Raw genomic sequence first — 18,923 nt, 5'->3', positions numbered from 1 at the left:
CCTCCCCTCCCCTCCCCGGGCCTAGCTCTGCGGGAGGATCCCGACACAGACCACAGGGGGCCACGGGCTGCAGGAGAGCATGGGGCCCAATCCCGAGGATCTCTTTTCAGCTTTGAGGCCGGGTGGCCAAATCTCTACACAGCTTACATGGGGCTTTAGAAAAGTTAGACCTTCCGGAAGGGGGCTCAACGAGAGTGAGCGAGGACAGTTGCCCAGAGCAGGCTCCTGCAGGCTGGGACCTCAGGCTGGAGTCTCTAGCCCTGTCCCTACTCGCTGGGCTAGGGCTGGTCTTCCACTTCTAATCATCCAGCTAGGGGACAGGCTGAGCCTGCAGATTTTTCCTCCAGAGCCAAGTTCCAGGATCCAAGACACCTTGAGCCAAAGCAACGCCTGTAAATAGCACCTGACCAGAAGAACTAGGCCTGGAGAGCTACCTCCCCAAAATGCAGAGGATGGGGACCAGCCCCTTGTCCTGTCCTGACATTCTCTGCCCTCGCTCAGCCTTTTCCTTAGAATGACACAGTCTCGCCCTTCCTTACTGCCTCCTTTGGAATGAGCGCTTGGGCTCTGGGAGGACATGACATGGAATCCCTAATACCTTCCTGGAAATTTACCCACTCAAGGGCGAGCGGGTGAATGTGCCGTTCCGGGGGCAGCACAGGAAGAAGCAAAGGTGGAATATACTAGGAGAAACAGATCCCAATCTGGCCTGGGGTCAGGGCCTGGAAAACAGGTGGTGGAACCTGGAGGGAAAAAAGGAACTGAATTAGGCGCATTTTAATTAGACCATTACATTTTAGGCAGCTCCTTTGCTGGAGCTGCTGGTCTGCTTTACAAACCGGATGCAACCTGTCAGGGTTTGACTGCTCCGGGAAATACCACCTGGGGTCTGCACGAGTCTTCTTCCCCCTCCCCACCCGCAGCTCAGGCCCCCTTCCCAGCCCCTCCCTCCCCACCAAGGTTCCGGAGTGGCCACCCACAGAACAGCCTCAGGACTGGGCGCTGAGTCATAAGCCTGTGGTGCCTGCCAGGGGGCAAGGGTGGCAGATGGCTTTATGTGGGCGTGAGTGACGGGGGAGGGCCAACGAGAGGGGGCAGTGACCCCGGGCCCGTAGGGAGGGATTCAAGAAAATCACTTGGGAGATGGACCGAGTCTTACGACAAGCCTCAGCTCTTCCTTCCTGGAGTCTACCTTCCCGTTTCCTAAGAACGCCATTCTTACTAGGGGAGTCAGCGGCCAGGTTGAGGTGGAAGGCGACCCTGGGGGCCTCAGGCCTCAGGCCCAGGGCTTCCGCTCCGTGCTCCTGGCCCGGCTGGCCTGGCCGTGGGAGGCAAAGTCTGGCCGTGTTTATCCAGGCCAGGCGCTTCCGGAACAGATGGGCACCTGTCAGTGCCGCCAGCTAGGAACGAGGCTGATGTCTCCTCATTGCCAAGTGGCAGGTGACTCGGGGGCCTGGAGGGGAACATGTGTTTGCTGTTTATAGGAGAAATCTCTCCTGGCTGAGAGCTGCCTATACGCCGAGTGAACACAGCCCAGCCAGGGTAGGGCAGCATGGACTCTGACACTGAGCCATGGGCATCTCAGGTACTGAGATCCGGGGCCTCCCCGGAAGCCATCGTTGAGCTCTGCTTTTCACCACCTCTCTCTTGGCGTTTTCATGTCCTAGGGATGTCGTGACTAAGGACCACGAACTGGGCGGCTTAAACAACAGAAACCGATTCGCCGTTCTCGGGGCTACAAGTCCTAAATGGAGGCGTCGGCAGGGCTGGTTCTCGAGGGAGACCGCTCCACGCCTCTCTCCTGGCTCCGGCGGTTGCCAGCCGACGTGTGGGATCCTGGCTTGCAGACGTGTTGCTGCGGTCTCTGCCTCATCTTCACGTGGTGTTCTCCTCTCCCTGTGCCCACTGCGTCTGTTCTCTGGGTGAGGACCGCGGTCTTACTGGATCCGGGGCCCGCCCTGCTCCAGTACGGCCTCTTCTTAACTTAATTATGTCTGCAACAGTCCTATTTCCACATAGGGTCGCATTCTGAGGTTCCAGGAAGGACATGGATTTTGGGGGGACACTATTCAACCCAGCACCCTTGGTTTGCACACCTGTCCCACTCGTCATCTCATCTTTAACTCTTCCTTCCTCTTACTCTGCCACTTTGAGAGCGATCACCCTCCCCAAGCTTGTGGGGAGGGCCAGGCTGCCATTCTCCCAAGAGCCACTGACTCCCGAGCATGCGACTATGAGTTAGAAAGCGTTTCATTATTTATTTATTTATTTATTTTAGGCAAGACAACCCTTGAGTGACCTCACAGATTGCAAGGACCTCGTTTACAACCCCTTATTTTTTATTTTTTATGCCTACAGCACCTGGTCTTCCTAGGTGGTCTCCCATGCAAGTACTAACCAGACCCGACCCTGCTTAGCTTCCGAGATCAGATGGGATCAGGCTTGTTCAGGGTGGCACGGCTGTAGATGTAGAAAGCGTTTTAGAAAGGCAGGGATTACTTTTTCCCATAAGGAGCAATCAACTCAAAACTGTAATTTTATTCCTCTTTGGGGTTTCGGAGGCCTTTGGAAATCTGAGGAAAAGCTTTGGCCTCCCGCCCAGGACGAATAAGTACAAACCTACTCGAATCCTTCGGTGGTGACACAGCCTTCTGACGTCCATCTGTCTGCAGGTTCCGGAAAGGCCTTCTCTGGGGCCAGGGAATGCCTGCCCTAGAGCCGAAAGAGGCCCCAGCCCCTCAGCACCCTGGTGCTTGGGAGTTCAGCAGTTTGACCCTGGGCAAGAACAGGAGCGTTTTCTTAAACCAGACCATTGTCAGTGTGTGTGTGCGTGTGTGTGTGTGCACGCGCGCACACTTGCCTTGAATACTCCGGGCAAGGTAGGCATGACGAGGGGGGATGTGGAGGGTCCAGGAAAGGCGAGGTGCACTGAGGTGATGTTTTTTTCTCTTGTCCCAGTAGCCACCACACCCGAGGCCACGTTGAGAAGAGGCCCAGAGCCTGCGCCGTGCCATTCAGTGGCGGGGAGTGGGGAGCTGCAGCACGATGAACCCACTCTTACCCTGTTTACGTAACAACGCCCGAACCTTGTCCTGCTCTACGAATACACAAATGTATAGAATGCACCCAAAGGATAAACCCCAGACGGGTCGCAGTGCTGCTCCTGGGGACCGGTGTAGCACTGAGGTCACCAAGGGAAGATTTTTCCACGTTGCTCCCTCTGGTTTACATTTTTCCAGTGAGAATGTATTCAGATGTCAACTGTCTATTAAATAAAAGCTTTTCAAAAGAAAAAAAAAAAGTCTCCTAACATCCTGAGGGGTTCAGATCCCTTTGAAAAGCTCATGGAAACCGTGGACCTACCTGGGGCACCTGCCCCATAGGATCCCAGCCCTGAGGGAGGCCAGAACCTTGGCCCTGAAGCCAACCCAGCTCCTTCCTGCAGAAGTCACCTGCCAGATGTTATTGTCCCCTTTCCCACTTCACACCCAGCCCCTCAGCAAATTCGAGCCTAAGTGTTCCCTGGGCCTGTGTTTCTCAAACCCGTGGCACCAGAAATACCTGGAGGCTTGCTGGATCACCCCGGACCTGAGGTTTACTTTTCTAAAAAGTATTCAGTACTCTGACAGAACAGAGCTCCCGCTCTACTTCGAGGGCCACTGATCTAGGTAAAGGGCACTACTGCGCTTCTCAGGGCTCACCTGGAATCAGGGAGGGGCCCCAGCTGGGAGCGGAGGCCTGTCTCCTCTGGCATAGAGGAGAAGCAGCGGCATCCCAGGAGTTGCTTGGGGAGAAGGGGAAAACCTTCTCCTGGGGGTTAGGACTAAAAGATGCCTTGCACTGGAGAACTGTGATTATCTCAGTTAGAAGGGACTGGGAAACACCCCACCCCGCCCTGGGACAGGAGGGACGAGGGGAGTGAGTGACTTCGTCTAAGTCTCCCCACCAGTCCTTGGGACTCGGCTCTGCTCCTTAGTGTCCGATCTGCATGTGACCCTCCTCTGCACTGCGACAGAAGGCAAGGGCAGCAAGGTGGAAGGTAGGGAGGACTCTGCAGACCCTCAGCATCCCCCTTACTCCCTTCCGGGCTCTGTGGTTCTCGGGTATTCAGAGAGAGAGAGTCTCACCTCACTCTCACCTCAAGGGATCTGATTGCACCGAGCGGGCGTAGCTGGCACTCGGACCAGTGTCTGGCACAGAGCTGGTGCCCAGTACATGTGCACTGAAGAGAAGAAGCAGAAACAGCTCCAGCCCTCAGTGCTGGACGCAGAGCTGTGAAGGCGGGGAGGTTTTCTGCCGTACTTTTCCACTCACTAACCTTTCTGCATCTCCCCTCCAGCAAGTCCCAGTCCTCTCTGTGTCTGCAGGGACTGGCTAGGGGATTTGTTTTCCCTGCAGTGAAGGTTCCCCCCTCCGGGAGTATTTTCATCTTATACCTAGAGCATTAATCCTGAAAGGTGGAATGCGGGGCTTCGGGGCATGAGGAGTTATGCAAGGTAGGGATTCAGGAGCAGTGCGTTCCAGCCTTCCCTCCATCCCAACTCACATCAGATTGACTGTTCTGCATCTCTCCTTATACCTCGGCAGATGTAACAAAGATGCGGGTTCCCTGGGGGCTCACTGTGGAGGAGATGCCCTGGGCGCCACCACCCAGGTGGCCTGATATGTGTGTGGTGCTTCTGCGGGTGAGGTCCCAGCTGCTGTTTGGAGCGTCTTTGTCTGCCAGACTAGCCCAGGAGTGATGAAAAAGGGTCAAAGTTGCCAAATTCTTCTAGAAGTTTCTGAGATAAGAGCTTCTACAAAATTAAGGGCTCAAACAGCCTTGGCTACCTGCCAGCTAGTGACAAGTTAGCTTGAGAAAGGGAGTTAGGTCTGCCCCTTGGGACACTTGGTGAGAGTGCAGCTTGATACACCCCTGTCCCTCAATTTCTTACACCTGCTGAAGGTAGGTGATGGTGGGCGGTAACCTGTGGAGGGGCAGGGATACCTGGAGAGGCTGCTGATCCTCAGTCAACCCTTTGAGGCCCAAATGCCAACAGTCACCAGTGACTTTTTATAAGACAAATCCAATGCCCCTTCTCAGGCCTCTCCTCAACTTCTGAAGAAGTCAGCACCCCCATTAGACTTTCTTTCATTCTTCTATCAATAAGCACTCGCCCAGCACTCACCCTGTGCCAGGCCTTGTGGGGGGCTCTGGGATAAAAGGGGAATAGTCCTGGTTGCCACTCTAGGAGCTTCCACTGGCGTGGAGAGAGATGTACCAACAGACTGTGAGTGCAGAGTTTGGGAAATGCTAGGAAGGAAGCAGCCCCTTCTGGAACTTCTCCTTCCACATCTACACTGGGTACTTTATCTGTGTTCTCTTGTTTGACTAATAAATATCATCTCATGTCTGTTGTCTCTGGCACTCGGAGAAGGGCTTCCCACGCATTCTCCATCTCCACCACAGCGCAACATAGAGATACTGTGAACCCATTTAATTTAACAGAAAAAGAAACTGAGGGACAGAGAGGCTCAGGAGATTGCCCCAGGCCACACACACCTTCCATTCCTTGATCGTCCTTCATTCCTAACTCTTTCTTGCATCGTAGTAAGATTCCTGCTCCCCAAAATCTGGTCTCCATTCTCTTCTCTGCCCACTTTCTGACCACCTACTTCCTCCATGATCTCATGTCCTTCCACACACTCAGATGCCACCTCCCGTGCCTGGATCAGAGGCACCCACCAGACTTGCACCCGCATTTTCTCTCCCGCCTTCTGGGCATCTCCATCTGGACATCCTGTCTTCTGGGCATCTCCATCTGGACATCCCACCAGTACCTCAGCCCCACTGTGCCCAAGCCCACCATCTCTTCCAGACCTCTCTCTGACTATTAATGCTGCCCCTTGTTCCTTGTCACCTGGGTCCCAAGGTATCTCTCCTCTGCTTCCCTCCAGAACACAACCAAATCTAATAGTTCCAATGGTGCCATCAGGTCTTGTCTTTCAACTCAGCTCCCACCCCCTGTTGGCTTTATTCTTAGTTCCCACAGGGTAGATAAATGCCCATCAGGTTATGCCTACACCCACTGAGGATTAGTAGAAGAGAGAGAGAGCACATCTTCTCCTGCTGAATCCTATACAAGTCCTGGGATTTGCCCTGTCTGCCCCAACTGGAGTTGTGCGTGCAGTTGCTAGGCTAGGAGGACTCAGCATTCTTATTGGCCTTGCTGGCTCCATCAGAACTAAAGAGACAGAGTAGGCTTTCTAATGAAGATATTAATATAACCAAAGTCTCCATGAGGTATGTCCTTTCCATATTTGGGGACTACTAGAGAGAAGGGGCCTGATTTGTTCTAAGGATTTTGGTGGCCATTCCTAGGTAAGATTCATGCCTAGACATTCTAAGGGTTGAGCTTTGATTCCACTTCTGTGCTACTCATGATAAACTAGGGGAGGTGGGTGATAGACAAGCCCCCAAATATCTAAGGTTAACACAATAAGGGTTTGCTTTTTGCTGTGCTGCATGTTCCATGTGGAATAGTGAGGGACTCTGCTCCACGCAGCCACTTAGGGACCCAGGTGGTTGAAAGTGCCAGCATCTCGCAGCTGCACCATTGGCACATCTCCCCGCTTTTCAAGTCAGGGGAAAGGAGAGACTGGAGAATTTTGCCTGAGATTTTACTGCTTCCCTTCACTCAATATCCATTGGTTAGAACTGGTCACGAGCTCACAGGAAGAGGGTGGGAAACGAAGGGAAGCACGCGGACTGTTTGGAGAGAATGAGTACTGCCGGGAGGCCACTCACTAGCTGTGTGTCTATGGGCGAGTTACCTAACCTCTCTGTGTCTCAGTTTCCCCACCTGTTAACTGAGGATCGCAATTGTTTCCCTCTCATAGGGACAGTGTCAGGATTAAATCAGGTTCTGTATGTAAGGTTAAGGGTTAACAGATATGGTTAGTAGGATTAAAAGAGGTAAATAGTATCAATATCCCATCTCCTTAGGGTCTCTTCTGCATAAATGACCCCTGGCCCGGCAATAAGAATGAGTGCAAACATTATTCAATAATGTTCTGGTTTAGTACAAGAACTTAGAGCTGAGTGATTTTTGATGAGTAGCTTAATATCTTTGAACCTCAACTTCACCTTTCATTAAAACAGATTCCTGCTTACCCTTTGGGGCTCATATGAGAGTCTAGTAAGAAAATGGTTGATTAAGGAAATTATGCATACCTGAAACTTATTTTGCCTACCACAATGGTCAAAATGACCTACACATTTTAAAGATTTGCGTGAGGGTTGGAGCCAAGAAAGGGTTTTTGCAGCTCATCTCGCTTAAGTGGGAAACTCTGGAGACCACGACCACGCTTATCCCCAGTCCCTATATCTTGACCTCCCCAGATCTGCCCACAATGCCTCTTTGGCATCTTGCCAGAAGCATTCATTTGGGGGAGAGTTTGCGTAGCATCTGTCTTTCCCAGTTGCAGAAGGACAGGGAGGCACAGGCCCACAAGAAACAAGAGTCACTTTATTCATTTTGTTCTCAGTAAATAGTTGTTGATGGTCTATTATGTGCCAGGCATGTGCAAGTTGCTGAAATTAGCCACATAAGGGAGTGCTGTCTAAGTGGCATGGTGGGGGCAACAGACAACAAACAAGAAAAGAAGTAAATACCTTTGGGAACTGATAAGGACCACAGAGGAAAACAAAACAGAGAGAGAGAGAGAGAGAGAGTTAGAGAGTGAAAGGCATGGTAACATCGGACAGAGTGATCAGGGAAGGCCTCGAAGAGGTGACTCTTGAGTTGTGCTGGGAGACAAGACAAATCTGGTCCTGCAGAGCATTCCAGGCACAGATGCCCTAGGACGGGAAAGAGAGATCAGGGTGCCAGGAGCTGTGTGAGGAAGGGTGATGGGGAGAGCATAAGAGACAGGCAGGGGCTTGTCCTTAGGCCCTCTTCCTCTCCGCCTGCAGGGCCCGATGAGTCTGTGCATGTTCACCTCCTCCAGGAAGCCCAAGCCCTCCCCTGCCTCACTGGTCCAGTCTCACCAGTTCCCCTGGCTCCCTGCGGCGATGGGCTAGTACTGGAGATAGGTGAGAATTGCAAGATGTTCTCTCTCTGCCCTCGAGGAACAGGGAAGATAGAATTTATAAGGACCCCATGAGAGGGTTGGCAATACAGCTGGACAAAAGTGAAAGGTGAGGGCTTGGGGTGGGGTGGGGGGCGGTGGTAAGGGGAGGTGTGGATGGAGCAGGGGTGTCAGAGGGGTGGGCTAGAACTTAGCTTTGACAGGAGTAAGAACTAGATAGAGAGAAGGGGCGGGAGTGACATTCTACGTAAGAGGTACACAGAGCCAAGGAGTCATCAGGGAAGGAAAGGATCAGAGGGCAGTCATACTCAAGGCAGTTTGACTAGAACCAGGGTTTGGAGGAGAAAGTTGGAAAAAGTAAGAGGATACCAGCCTGCGACAAGGGAGCCAGGGTGGTGGTACAGAGCGTTCTAGCCACATTGCCCAAAGACAGGAATGAGGCCTCTGGAGCTGGACTAGTTGGGTTCAAATCTGGGTGCTGTTGTTTAATAATAATGTGACCATAATAAGTTACTTTACCTCTCTGTGCCTTTGTTTCCTCATCTGTAAGACAGTGATAATAACAGTATCAATCTCATTTTATGCTGCTCAAATGAGTTCATATTTATGCTGCTCAAATGAGTTCATATTTGCAAAGCACTTAGACTAGGATAGTACTTGGTCCACAGTGAGTGTGATATAGGTGTTGGTTGAGTTAAATGGATGCTAATGAGCAAACGAGACCCTACCGGGAAGGTGTCCGGAAGCTCTCAGGTGTCTCTGGGCAGGGTCATGCATGGATGAAAGGGTGCGCTACCCTGCACAGGCCGGGTTAGAAGTAGGGAGCCTGGAAGTAGGAAGGCAAGTTAGGAGTCTGCTGCAATAGTCCAGGCGTGAGGCGATGGGTGCCTGGCGAGGGGGTTGCCAGTGGGATCGAAAGGGAAGGAAAGGTGGGGCCGGTGGCGGAAGTGCTCATGACGCCTGGTGATTGGAGACCGGATGTGGGGAGTGGGGTGGAGGCTGAGGCAATAGGCCAGGGCGATGGGCTGAATGTGGGGCCGTGGTCAGAGAGGGAAGTTGGAAAAATCATCGGGTTTGAGGAAGATGGTGCCCTCACGTGAAGACATGCTGCCTTGGAGGCAATGCATGCCCGCGGTGTTCGGTGTTCGGTGCGCTTTCTCATCTCCTGGGTTGGAGGAAAGGAATGCATGGGGACGGAGCCTGGCTTCCTGAGAGACATGAGAACCAGGGTTTCAACTCAGGGCTTCGCACACCTGCATGTGTTAGGAGGAGGGTGGGAAGACCGAGAAAGGGCAGTAAATATTGAATGAGGCGGAGCCCACACATCCTCTGTGTACTGTATTGAAAGGGCAATCAGGAGGGGAAGACCCTGCCAGATACTGGACAGCGATGGAGGGGGTGGGGGTCAGTCCCACCCTATAACTACACCTTTTGTGGGGGAGGGGAATCCTTTTTCTCGAAACCTAGACGAATGCTGACTACACTCGTCCAGTGCCTTCATCTGGGTTAGGAATAGGACTGGGGTCCAGGGGGAGTGGTTGGGATCAATAGCGTTTTATCGTTGGTTTCCATTAATAAGTATTGACTGGGCGCCTGCATCAGGATCCTGTAAGCACAACAATTATCCATTAACCAATGGATTTTGGGGGCATCTACTGTATTCAAAGCTCCATTTAAGGTATGGGGCTCAAAATAAAATAAAATACTTGGTTTTAGAAACCACATTAGCTTAGGTTTTTGTTTTTCCATTTTTAATTATTGATCACATCTTTAATATAGATATCAGAGAACTGTATCCTGCTTTCAATCATGAAAATCTTGGTTCAGCCTGGCTTTTATATATATATATAAATGCCCCCCCTCTGATCTTCTCTACAAAAAGTTCTTAATTATAGAAATAAATGTATTTGTGAAATTTTCTTGGGATTCAGTAAGCTTTCATGAGTTTCTCAAAGTTTTTTTTTTTTAAAGAAACATTTATTTCTTTTGTTATTTCAGAAAAGAATCAAAATGAAAATTAAAAATGACCCCTATTCCTTTCACTCAGATGACCCCTTGTTTCGGCTAGTTATTGATTTATTAAATTTAGTTATCTGTAAGCCACTTACGTTTTTATAGACCCTTTTAACCTGTAGCGCAGGTTTGTTGTTTGTCGTTTGCTGTTTTTGTTTTTGTTTTGTTTTTGTTTCATTTCCCTCCCCTCTGGCAACGACCAATCTGTTCTCTGTATCCATGAGCTCGTTTGGGGTTTTTTTGGATTCCATATATAATGGAGATCATACAGTATGTGTCTTCCTCTGACTTATTTCATTTAACATAAGGCTCGAGGGGGGTTATGTTTCTGCTTTTTCTATGCACATGGAAAACAGTTCAAATGCTGAAGACACAGAATGAGAAGCAAAACCCTAGCATCGATCCCTCCCGCAGTCCAGTGTCTCTTCCTAAAGGTTTGTGCTGTTAATGGTTTCCTATATATCCTTCCAGAAAATGTTAAATGCATTTATCAGCATTATGAATGCATTCTTCGTGTCCTATTCTTAGAAAGTCCTCTTACAGGTTAGGACTGGCTGTTCTCTCTAATCTTCGATAGCCCATTTTTATGTTGTTTATTTCCTGTCCTGTCATATCTGCATTTAAAAAATAACAGTCAGAACCGGGTTGCTAATACTCCTCTGCCTTGGAGTAGCTGGGTGGCATCAGCAGGTTACTTTACTTCTCTGAGCTTCAGTTTCCTTGTTGCTAAAATGAAAGTTCTTACGGGGACCCAACGGCAGGGTAAGTGCAGAAAGGCCTGGTTAACCAATAGGCATTCCACAAACGTTAGAGCATCGCCTAAGTCCCTTTTGGAAGGAGACGGGGCTGTCAGTTCTAAATAAATATAACAGAAGGACCTGTCAGCAGTTGCCCCTCAGAGTGACTTGTCACTTCATTTCCTGGCTGCAGGAAGGAATGTGTGGGAGTCTCCCGACAGGAGATGACAGGGTCACATGAATTCCTTACCCTCTGTGTCAGCTCCCACCCCAGGTGCCCAATAGATTCTGGGGGGCTCGTCCCATCTGTTCTTGGCTGGGAGAGAATTCCTGCCAACAGCTGGGACAGTCCCCTGATATATGGCCCCTGTCAGGTTTTAAAACCTCTGTGACCCCAGCATCAGAGAGGTCCCTACATCCTCCAGAGTCCAGTAGGCAATGTGGCTATTGTCAGCAAAGCTTAGTCCAGCCCCAGAAAGTCAGAAGGAAAGGCAAGCTTCTGGCCCAGGGAGGTGGGGCTGTGGCGATGGCAAATGATGGCAGAGGGCGGACGAAGGCCAACCGTTGCGTGCTGGGATGTGTCTGCCCCAGCGCTGGGTCCTTTGCAGGTGTTCTTGCTTGGCTGTCCCAACTGCACTCCCATGTCACGGATGAGGACGCTGAGTCTCAGAGACCCGAGCTAATTGCTATTCAGTGCGTGAGAGGCAGAGCCAGGACGAGATTCGGGCTACAGAATCCAGAGCTCATGCTTTGCCCCTGTGCTAAGCGTGGGTGAACGTAAGGGAGGGGACCAAACGGGGCCCCCAAAACTCAAAACTGCCAAAGCGCAGGCATGGACATGCTTCTCTTGGGGTCCATTTTTATCAATCTGCTCTCTCTGTATCCGTAGTGCCTAGAATAGCACTTGGCACAACATAGTAGGTACTCAGAAAATCTCTATGGAGTGAGGAAAAGAATGAACGACGGAGATGATTGATTAGTTAACTAGATGGGCCCACCCCATACTCCAAGGCTGATGTTCCCTGACTTATTTCAGAGCCCCGTGACAGTTGGTGTGAGCTTAACACTGAGCCACCAGCAAGATTTTGGAAAGGAGCTCAGGTTTCACTCTATTCAATAGCCCCCTTGCCAGATCTCCCAGGGGAGAAGAAAGAGCGGTACCCATCCAGGATGGGGGAAGTATAGACCCTACCTTCTCTGTAACATGCAGTGGGGCTGCGAGGCACCAAAGCCCAGGACTGTGGCCCCCAGCTGACACCTGTCAGATTGCCTGGGTTTTGTAGCTGGGCTGGTCTAGGCAGGGAGGCACTGACTAGAAGGATGAGGGACAGGAAATTTAGCAGCAGGGCACCTTTTGACAGTTCTCACTGTGCTGGTAAAGGGGGAGGGGAGGGAGGGGGCAGGCTGAAGGTCACAGCAGGGTCAGCCTTGGTTCCCTGCTGCCAAGCTGAAGTTCCGGCTCACAAGGCAGTTAGCTGTCCACAGCGCAGCCTGTGAGGAGCACATATTAATAACAGTACGAGCAATAATTATGGAGTGTTCAATCATGCATTGGATACGGGGGCCTTCCATGTAATTTTCTCATTTAACTTTCACAACAAATTTAGGAGCTAAGTTCTATTTTATCTGGATTGTACGAATGAGAAAACAGAGATACTGAAAAGTTAGGTTGTTATGTGGGGTTCAAACCACAAACCTGGCTTCAGAGTCCTTTAATATGACCACTGGGGTCCCCTGTCATGGTTAGGGCCAGGTACCTGAGCCACTTTCCTCACCAGGCTGCTTCCTTAGGCCTCAGAAAGGACCTGCAAGCTTCCAGCCCTGCCTGACTCCATTGTCCAAGTGAGCCACTGTCACCTCTGAACAACTTGGGGAAAAGCAGAGAGAGCCAGCTGTGGAGGAGGGGCTCAGGAAAGGCTCTGGGGAGGACTGGCTACAAGGATGCTTGGAAGAAGGACATTCAGGCCAGAGAGCTGAGTGTGCAGAGGCACAGAAACCCCGGGTGTATTTCGCGGAGAGCAGCTCAGTTAGGCAGAGAATTGGCCATGAAGGGGAGGAGCTTTGAGAGATGAAAACAGAAGGCCACGGACAGAGCATCAGGGCTTCGTCACTGGTGTTTTACACACAGCAACACCAGAGCGAGCTGGCGGAGGTAGCAGCCAGGCCCTGGGGCGCGTACTGTAGTACATTCTGTCCCCGCACTCTCAGATGCTCCTTGAGACAGGGGCTGGGGTTCCTTCTTTCTGGGCCTCATCAAGGTCTTGTCATAGGAACCCTGAGCTACCGGCTAAGAAACCGAGCTCCTCTGAGGCTGGGGGAGGGGGAGGGGGCCACTGGGTGAGGCCGTGTGGGGTGGCCACATGAAGAGGGGATAGTCTGGATGGAGAAGGAGAGAAACCTTGCCACCCCAGGGTTCCGGCTGAGTCCAGGCCTCGGCCAGACCTCCAGCCAGCCAGATGCAGCCACATTGTGACACCCTCACCCAAGAAGAGCGGAAGAACCGCCCAGCTTGACGCCTAGCACACAGATGAGCTGTCTCCTCCAAGCACTGCCCACGCTGTGGAATCATGGACAAATGAACGAATGTTGTTGTTTGAAGCCACTAAGTTTTGGGGTGCTTTGTTACATATATGAAATAGGAGTTGGTCAGGAAACTGCCCTTGGAGATATCTAATGAATGAAAGCATCGAATGCAGGGGAGTCACTGACTAAGACTCCGGAAGCCTTTCCAGGTGAATCAGCCCACCCAGGTCACTAGTCACTTTTCTTTGTTTAGCTGCCATTCATTGACTCATTCGCATCAGTTTCCTGAGCCTTGGTGACAGGTCCTCTGGGGCAGGGACCCAGGGAGCTGTGTTCTTTTTGCCCTTTAGCCTCAGCTAGAGTTCTGCACATAGCGGGGGCCCAGTTCGAAGTGCTGTCTGACTAATGCGAGTCAGCTTCTTTCAAGCCAGGCCTTTATCCCAAGCCAGAGGAGGAATCTTCAGACAAAGTGCCTGGTTCAAAGCCTAGCTCTACCACTTGTTTGCTGTATGATCTTGGGTGGCTCAAGTCACCTCCCTGTGCCTCTACCTCCTTATCTGTAAAATGAACAGAATAATACCCGACCTTATGAGGGTAAATGAGATAACAATTGTAAAGAACTTAACACAATGCCTGGCCTATAAGTGCACTCCCTGCGCCGCATAATATCCATATTCTCTAAAATAGAATGAGCAATTTTAGGTTCCAACGACCCCTCCACTTGCCACCCCTAAAACCTCTTCTCCACAAGTCAAGCTTGGGTCTAGCATCAGTCATCATTTTCGGCTAAACTCTCACTGCCCAATTGTGGGTCTGCTGGAAAGAGGCTAGTGATGATATGAGCCCCACTTCTAGGATGAGAAGACCTGGCTTCCATTCCTACCTCTGTGCCTGATGGCCAGGAGATTTGGGGCAAGTTGCTTGGCACTCTGTGCAGTGAGGTTCATCCTTTCTGCCCCACCTGGCACAGTTGCTGTGAGGCTCTAATGGGGACCAATAGACATGGAGGAACTAATGACATTGGTATAGCGTCGGGCATGCTTCTGGATGATGACACCGTTTTTAGTGCCTTCAGTAGGAATTGGTTCACTAGAGCTGTGCTCTCCGAAATTAAATTAAATTAAGATTAAAACCCCAGTTCCTCAATCACACCAGACACATTTCAAGTACTCAAGAGCTACATGTGGCTAGTGGCTACCATACTGGACAGGGATAATTTCCATCATTGCAGAAAGTTCCATTGGACACAGCATTGCACTAGAGTTTTTCCAATAGGACAACCAGCATGGGAATGAGAGGGAGAGATGGAGGCAGAGGAAGTCTGAGCAGAAATGGGTGAGTGACATGGATTTTTTTTAGTTTGCTTTTACAGACCCCGTTTGGCTGGCCAGATTTCAAAATGGCCACCATCCTCGATCTGCTCTCTGCTTACAGCCATCCTGGGCAGCTTCTCTGGAAATAGCAGTTTCTCACCATGAGATCAGGGAGCCTGAGGGCTGCCTCCAACAGGAAGTGACTAGAGCAGGCCAAGACCATGAGTCCAGGCTGAGCATCAAATAAAGATTATTCCCTGGCCTGGATGCTGGTCGGATGGGCCTGTGAGCTGACAGAGAGCTTTTCTTCCTGTCCCTCAGTGCAGCTTGGTCCGGAGGGCATGGCAGAGAGCAGGGACAGCAGTGCCAGGATGATGGTGCCTAAGCTTGGTGACAAGGACCAGTCAGTCATAGGGCACATCCCAGGACGCTGCTGCCAATGCACGGAGGCTCCGTGATCCCCAGGTCCGCTCCCCGGTCCAGGCCATGGCATCAACCCAGCATGTTCATGGACACCGGTGCTAGAAACTGAAGCTTGACCAACAGGCTCTGTGACAGGGGAGGCCTAGAGAGCAAAAGGGACAGATCCCAAGGACCTTGCTGGGAGGAGACCCCAGGAAATCTACATTTTCTGGCTTTTTCTAGAGAGCTCCTTCCTGCCCACCCGAACCCTACACACATGTCATATTCATATATGTATGCAAACAGACTCGCAGACAGCAGGCACCCAGACATGCACACACAGACCCACCCAGAGATGGATGCAGACATAGGTACCCAGACATGCAAAGCAGACGTCTCCACCCCCAGGCATGGGCACATAGCTGTAGTAACACGTTTACTGGCACCAGCTACTAGTGGGACAGAATTCTCTCTAAATCAAATCAGAATTCCCCCTAAATCAAAGACACCTACCATTAGCCAAAAGTTTAAACTCTGTGTCACCAAACAAAAACAGTCCCAGGGGCCACCCTCGCCAACTGCAAATTAAACACCCTGTTGTTCTGGAAGCCCCTGCATACTGAGCATGTGCTTGGAGAGGGGGTCACCCAGCTGGGCATGTGACATCCCTGGTCTCAGCTAGAGGCTCCTTCTCTCTCGGGACAATGAGAACGTGAGAACACAGCACCTGTTCTCGGGGCTCTCCCAGGCACACCTGCCCCTCTCCCTCTGTGCCCTTCTAATCTTCACAACAGCTTCAGTTTCCCACGGGCCTTCCGGTGGCCTCCCCACCCTCTGGAACAGGCAGGCAGCATGACAGGTGACGAATCAAAAGTCATTGTCCCCTGCACAGGTGTGTGCCAGGGCTGGGGGCAGGGAGGGGAGGCTTCGGTTGGGGTGAGAGTTCTTGGAAGTCTGTGGGGCCCTGGAGTGTCTCAGGCCCATGGCTGGAACCTTGCTTTTAGCAGTCGGTCAGTCAGAGCTGCTGGAAGCTGTGACTGATTCCCTTCCCTGTCCAGTGCCAGTTTCACACGCCATATCAGCCTTTAGGAACTTTAGTCACCTGCTCAGACCAGAGTTTCACAAAGGAATCTCAGAAGAAGCCTGGCTCCCAGCTTCTCCACCCCAGCAGGGCAAGCCGCCCCTTCGCTATCCCCATGCTTTCTCTGACCACCCAGCGGCTGACAGTTGGGCTTACCCAAGCCCTGAACCCACAGGTGAGGTTGCCCCCAGCTTTTCGACCCATCTGCCTTGAGCTCGGTAGGTTATTAGTAGCCTCAACTTCCATGAAGTCACCCACCCATCTCTGTAACCACAGAAAATGTTCTGCGCCAGTTTAGAAGCTTAATTCTCTCCCTGCTTTGTGCCCTCTTAGGATCGACAGAGCAAGATTTAATAACGGACCATTTAAAAACAATAATTTTAAAAGGTTAACAGCATTATTTATGTAGTAATAGTTTATTTAATAATAATAATAGCTATCACTAGAATGTAGGCAACAATACAAACTCTATGAAGGCAGGTGTTTTTTGTCTATTTTGTTCACTATTATGTCCCAACAGCATAGACCAGGGTTTGGCACATTGCGGGCACTCAGTGAGCATTTGTTGAATAAAGTGCTTCCTAGGTACCAGGCACTACCTAAGTGCTTTTCCAAGTATTCATTCATTCAATCTTTAAAATGTTGTGTGAGAGGTAATATTATTCCTATTTTTCAGACAGAAAAACCGAGACCCAGAGAAGTCAAGTAACCTACCCAAAGTTGTATAATATACCCATTAAGGGAGGCTTTGTGCTCAGGAGTCTGGCTCTAGGGCCCAGGCTTCCGCTCTGGGGCTTCTCTCGACGGCAATGTCATGTTATAGCTCTTAGGCTGCTTCATCACTCTTTGATAATCTTTCTTGATAATCTCCCTCTCCTACTAGACACCCATATCTCTGAAGCCAGTGGAGTGGGACGTATCTCAAACACAGGCAATGGTTCAAAAGCTGGTAGAATGAATGAATGGAGTTTCCTTCTTCTCACTGTATTTATGTCATCTATCAAATGTCTTGGAAGTGATTGGGGTAGGGAGAAGGGGTGCGAGAAGGCACCAAAGGATCAGTGGCTAAAAACACAGAGAGCTGGGTTTGAATCTCTGTCTCTACCCCTTTCTAGCTGTGTGACCTCGGGCAAGTTACTCAACCTCCTAGGGCCTCGGTTTCATCATCTGTTAAATGGGGATAATAATACCTCTTGCCTTCTAGATTTGTTGTGAGAATTAAATGAGACAATGCTGGCTCAGTGCTTGGCACATAGGAAGGGCTCCATAAAGGGCAGTTATTATCACTGTTAATATGATGTTGGTATAACTTCTGCTTCTCCTGGATCTGATGTGAAGTCAAAGCCTCCTATTAGCTCTTCCTCAGGCCACAGCCAGCGGCTCGTTGGCAGGAGCCTGTAGCAGGCGTGACCCACTTCTCCCCATCTGTCAGGGTGAATCCTCAGCAAGTTCCGGTCAGAGCTTACAACCCACTTATTAGGTTAATTAGACGTGACACCTTTCCAAAGATACTGTGGCTCCAAAGCCAGCACTAACATCTGGTGAAGGCTGCAGCTTGCCAAGGATTTAGGGAATGACAAGTTCTCACTGGCGTCTGGTTGGAACAAGTGGAACAGGATGAGGTGGCGGGGGCTGGAGGACCCATCCATTCCTCTCTTGGGATTATTGGCTGGCACCTGGGGTCTTCTCTGGGCAGGATTGCCAGAAAAAATACAGGATGTCCAGTTAAACTTGAATTTCAGGTAGGTGTCAAATTTATTTTTTAGTATAAGTAAGTCCCAAATATTACCTGAGCATACATATATTTAAAAAAGCATTTGGTGTTTATCTAAAATTCAAATTTAAATGTATGTCCCTCCTCTCATCCAATTCTGGCAATCCTATCTCTGGGGCATGCAGGAAAGGGAACCGAAGAGCAGAGAAGGCCCAGGCATTTGAGGGAGCAGGAGCAGAACTTGGCTGAGCCTGGCTCTCTCTGCCACCCTGGCACCGGGAGCTCCACCCTGGGCCTCCTGGGTCTGAGGCAAGGTTACCCAAGGACCTCTGGGAGCCTACCTCCCGTGGGAGGCTCAGCGGGAGGAACAGGGCGCTGCTGCCAACTCAGTTGTTTGCACTTCACTGGCTCCCTGGGGGGATGGGTCCCCTTCCTGGTTAACATCCTGGATGGGAGAACAGAATAACAGCCTTTCTCCCCTGAGGGGGCATTGACATGAAGTCCTGGGAGCTCCGCGGGTGGCAACAGGCCTCTAAGGCCCAAGTGGTGCAAGACCTGGAAGGCCCATCCCTCCTGTTACAAGAGAGCGCCAAGAGGTTCAGGGGCTTGCCCAATATCACAAGGAGAATTGGTGCTGCAGGTAAACCTAGAACATGGTCTCTGGACATCTCATTCCCATCCCTCCACACCTCTGTGGCTACCTTTCTGTGTCTGCTGGGAGGGAACAGCTATAGCCAGAACAATTCTGATCTTCAAACTCCACGGGCTTAGAACCAGACCCATCATCTTCCCTCTCCAACATGCTCCTCTGCCTGGTTCCACGGCTCAATACATGGCACCCCGCCCACCTGCCTGTACAAACTAGATACTCGAGCATCATCTTAGGTACGTCACTCCTCCCCTGTTCCTGTAAATCACTAAGCCCTGTTAAGGCCACTTCCTCGTAGCTCTTAAATTCGCTCACCTCCTTCCACTGCTACCACCAACACCTGAATCCAGGTAGCCAGCATCTTCCACCAGACTGCCCCATCAGCCTCCTGACTGGTCTCCCAGCCTCACTCTCCTCCTCT

The 18,923-nt window shown here is 50.9% G+C and overlaps 1 long non-coding RNA gene and 1 pseudogene across 4 annotated transcripts; one reads left to right on the top strand and one right to left on the bottom strand.

The window, feature by feature from the left end:
- The first annotated feature begins 983 nt into the window (after positions 1-983).
- LOC118604022 lies at positions 984-3,289 on the top strand. Of its 4 annotated transcripts, none has more exons than XR_004951623.1 (4): positions 984-1,440; positions 1,668-1,922; positions 2,673-2,879; positions 2,962-3,289. It is a non-coding gene; the product is annotated as an uncharacterized LOC118604022 (long non-coding RNA). The 4 variants fall into 4 exon arrangements; XR_004951624.1 differs by having other exon boundaries at positions 2,959-3,289; XR_004951626.1 differs by lacking the exon at positions 2,673-2,879.
- LOC118604301 lies at positions 2,350-2,468 on the bottom strand (annotated as a pseudogene).
- Positions 3,290-18,923: the final 15,634 nt, after the last annotated feature.

This window comes from Rousettus aegyptiacus, unplaced genomic scaffold, assembly GCF_014176215.1.
Source record: "Rousettus aegyptiacus isolate mRouAeg1 unplaced genomic scaffold, mRouAeg1.p scaffold_m13_p_6, whole genome shotgun sequence".
Taxonomy (NCBI): domain Eukaryota; kingdom Metazoa; phylum Chordata; class Mammalia; order Chiroptera; family Pteropodidae; genus Rousettus; species Rousettus aegyptiacus.
This window is presented reverse-complemented; position numbering and strand designations above follow the sequence as displayed.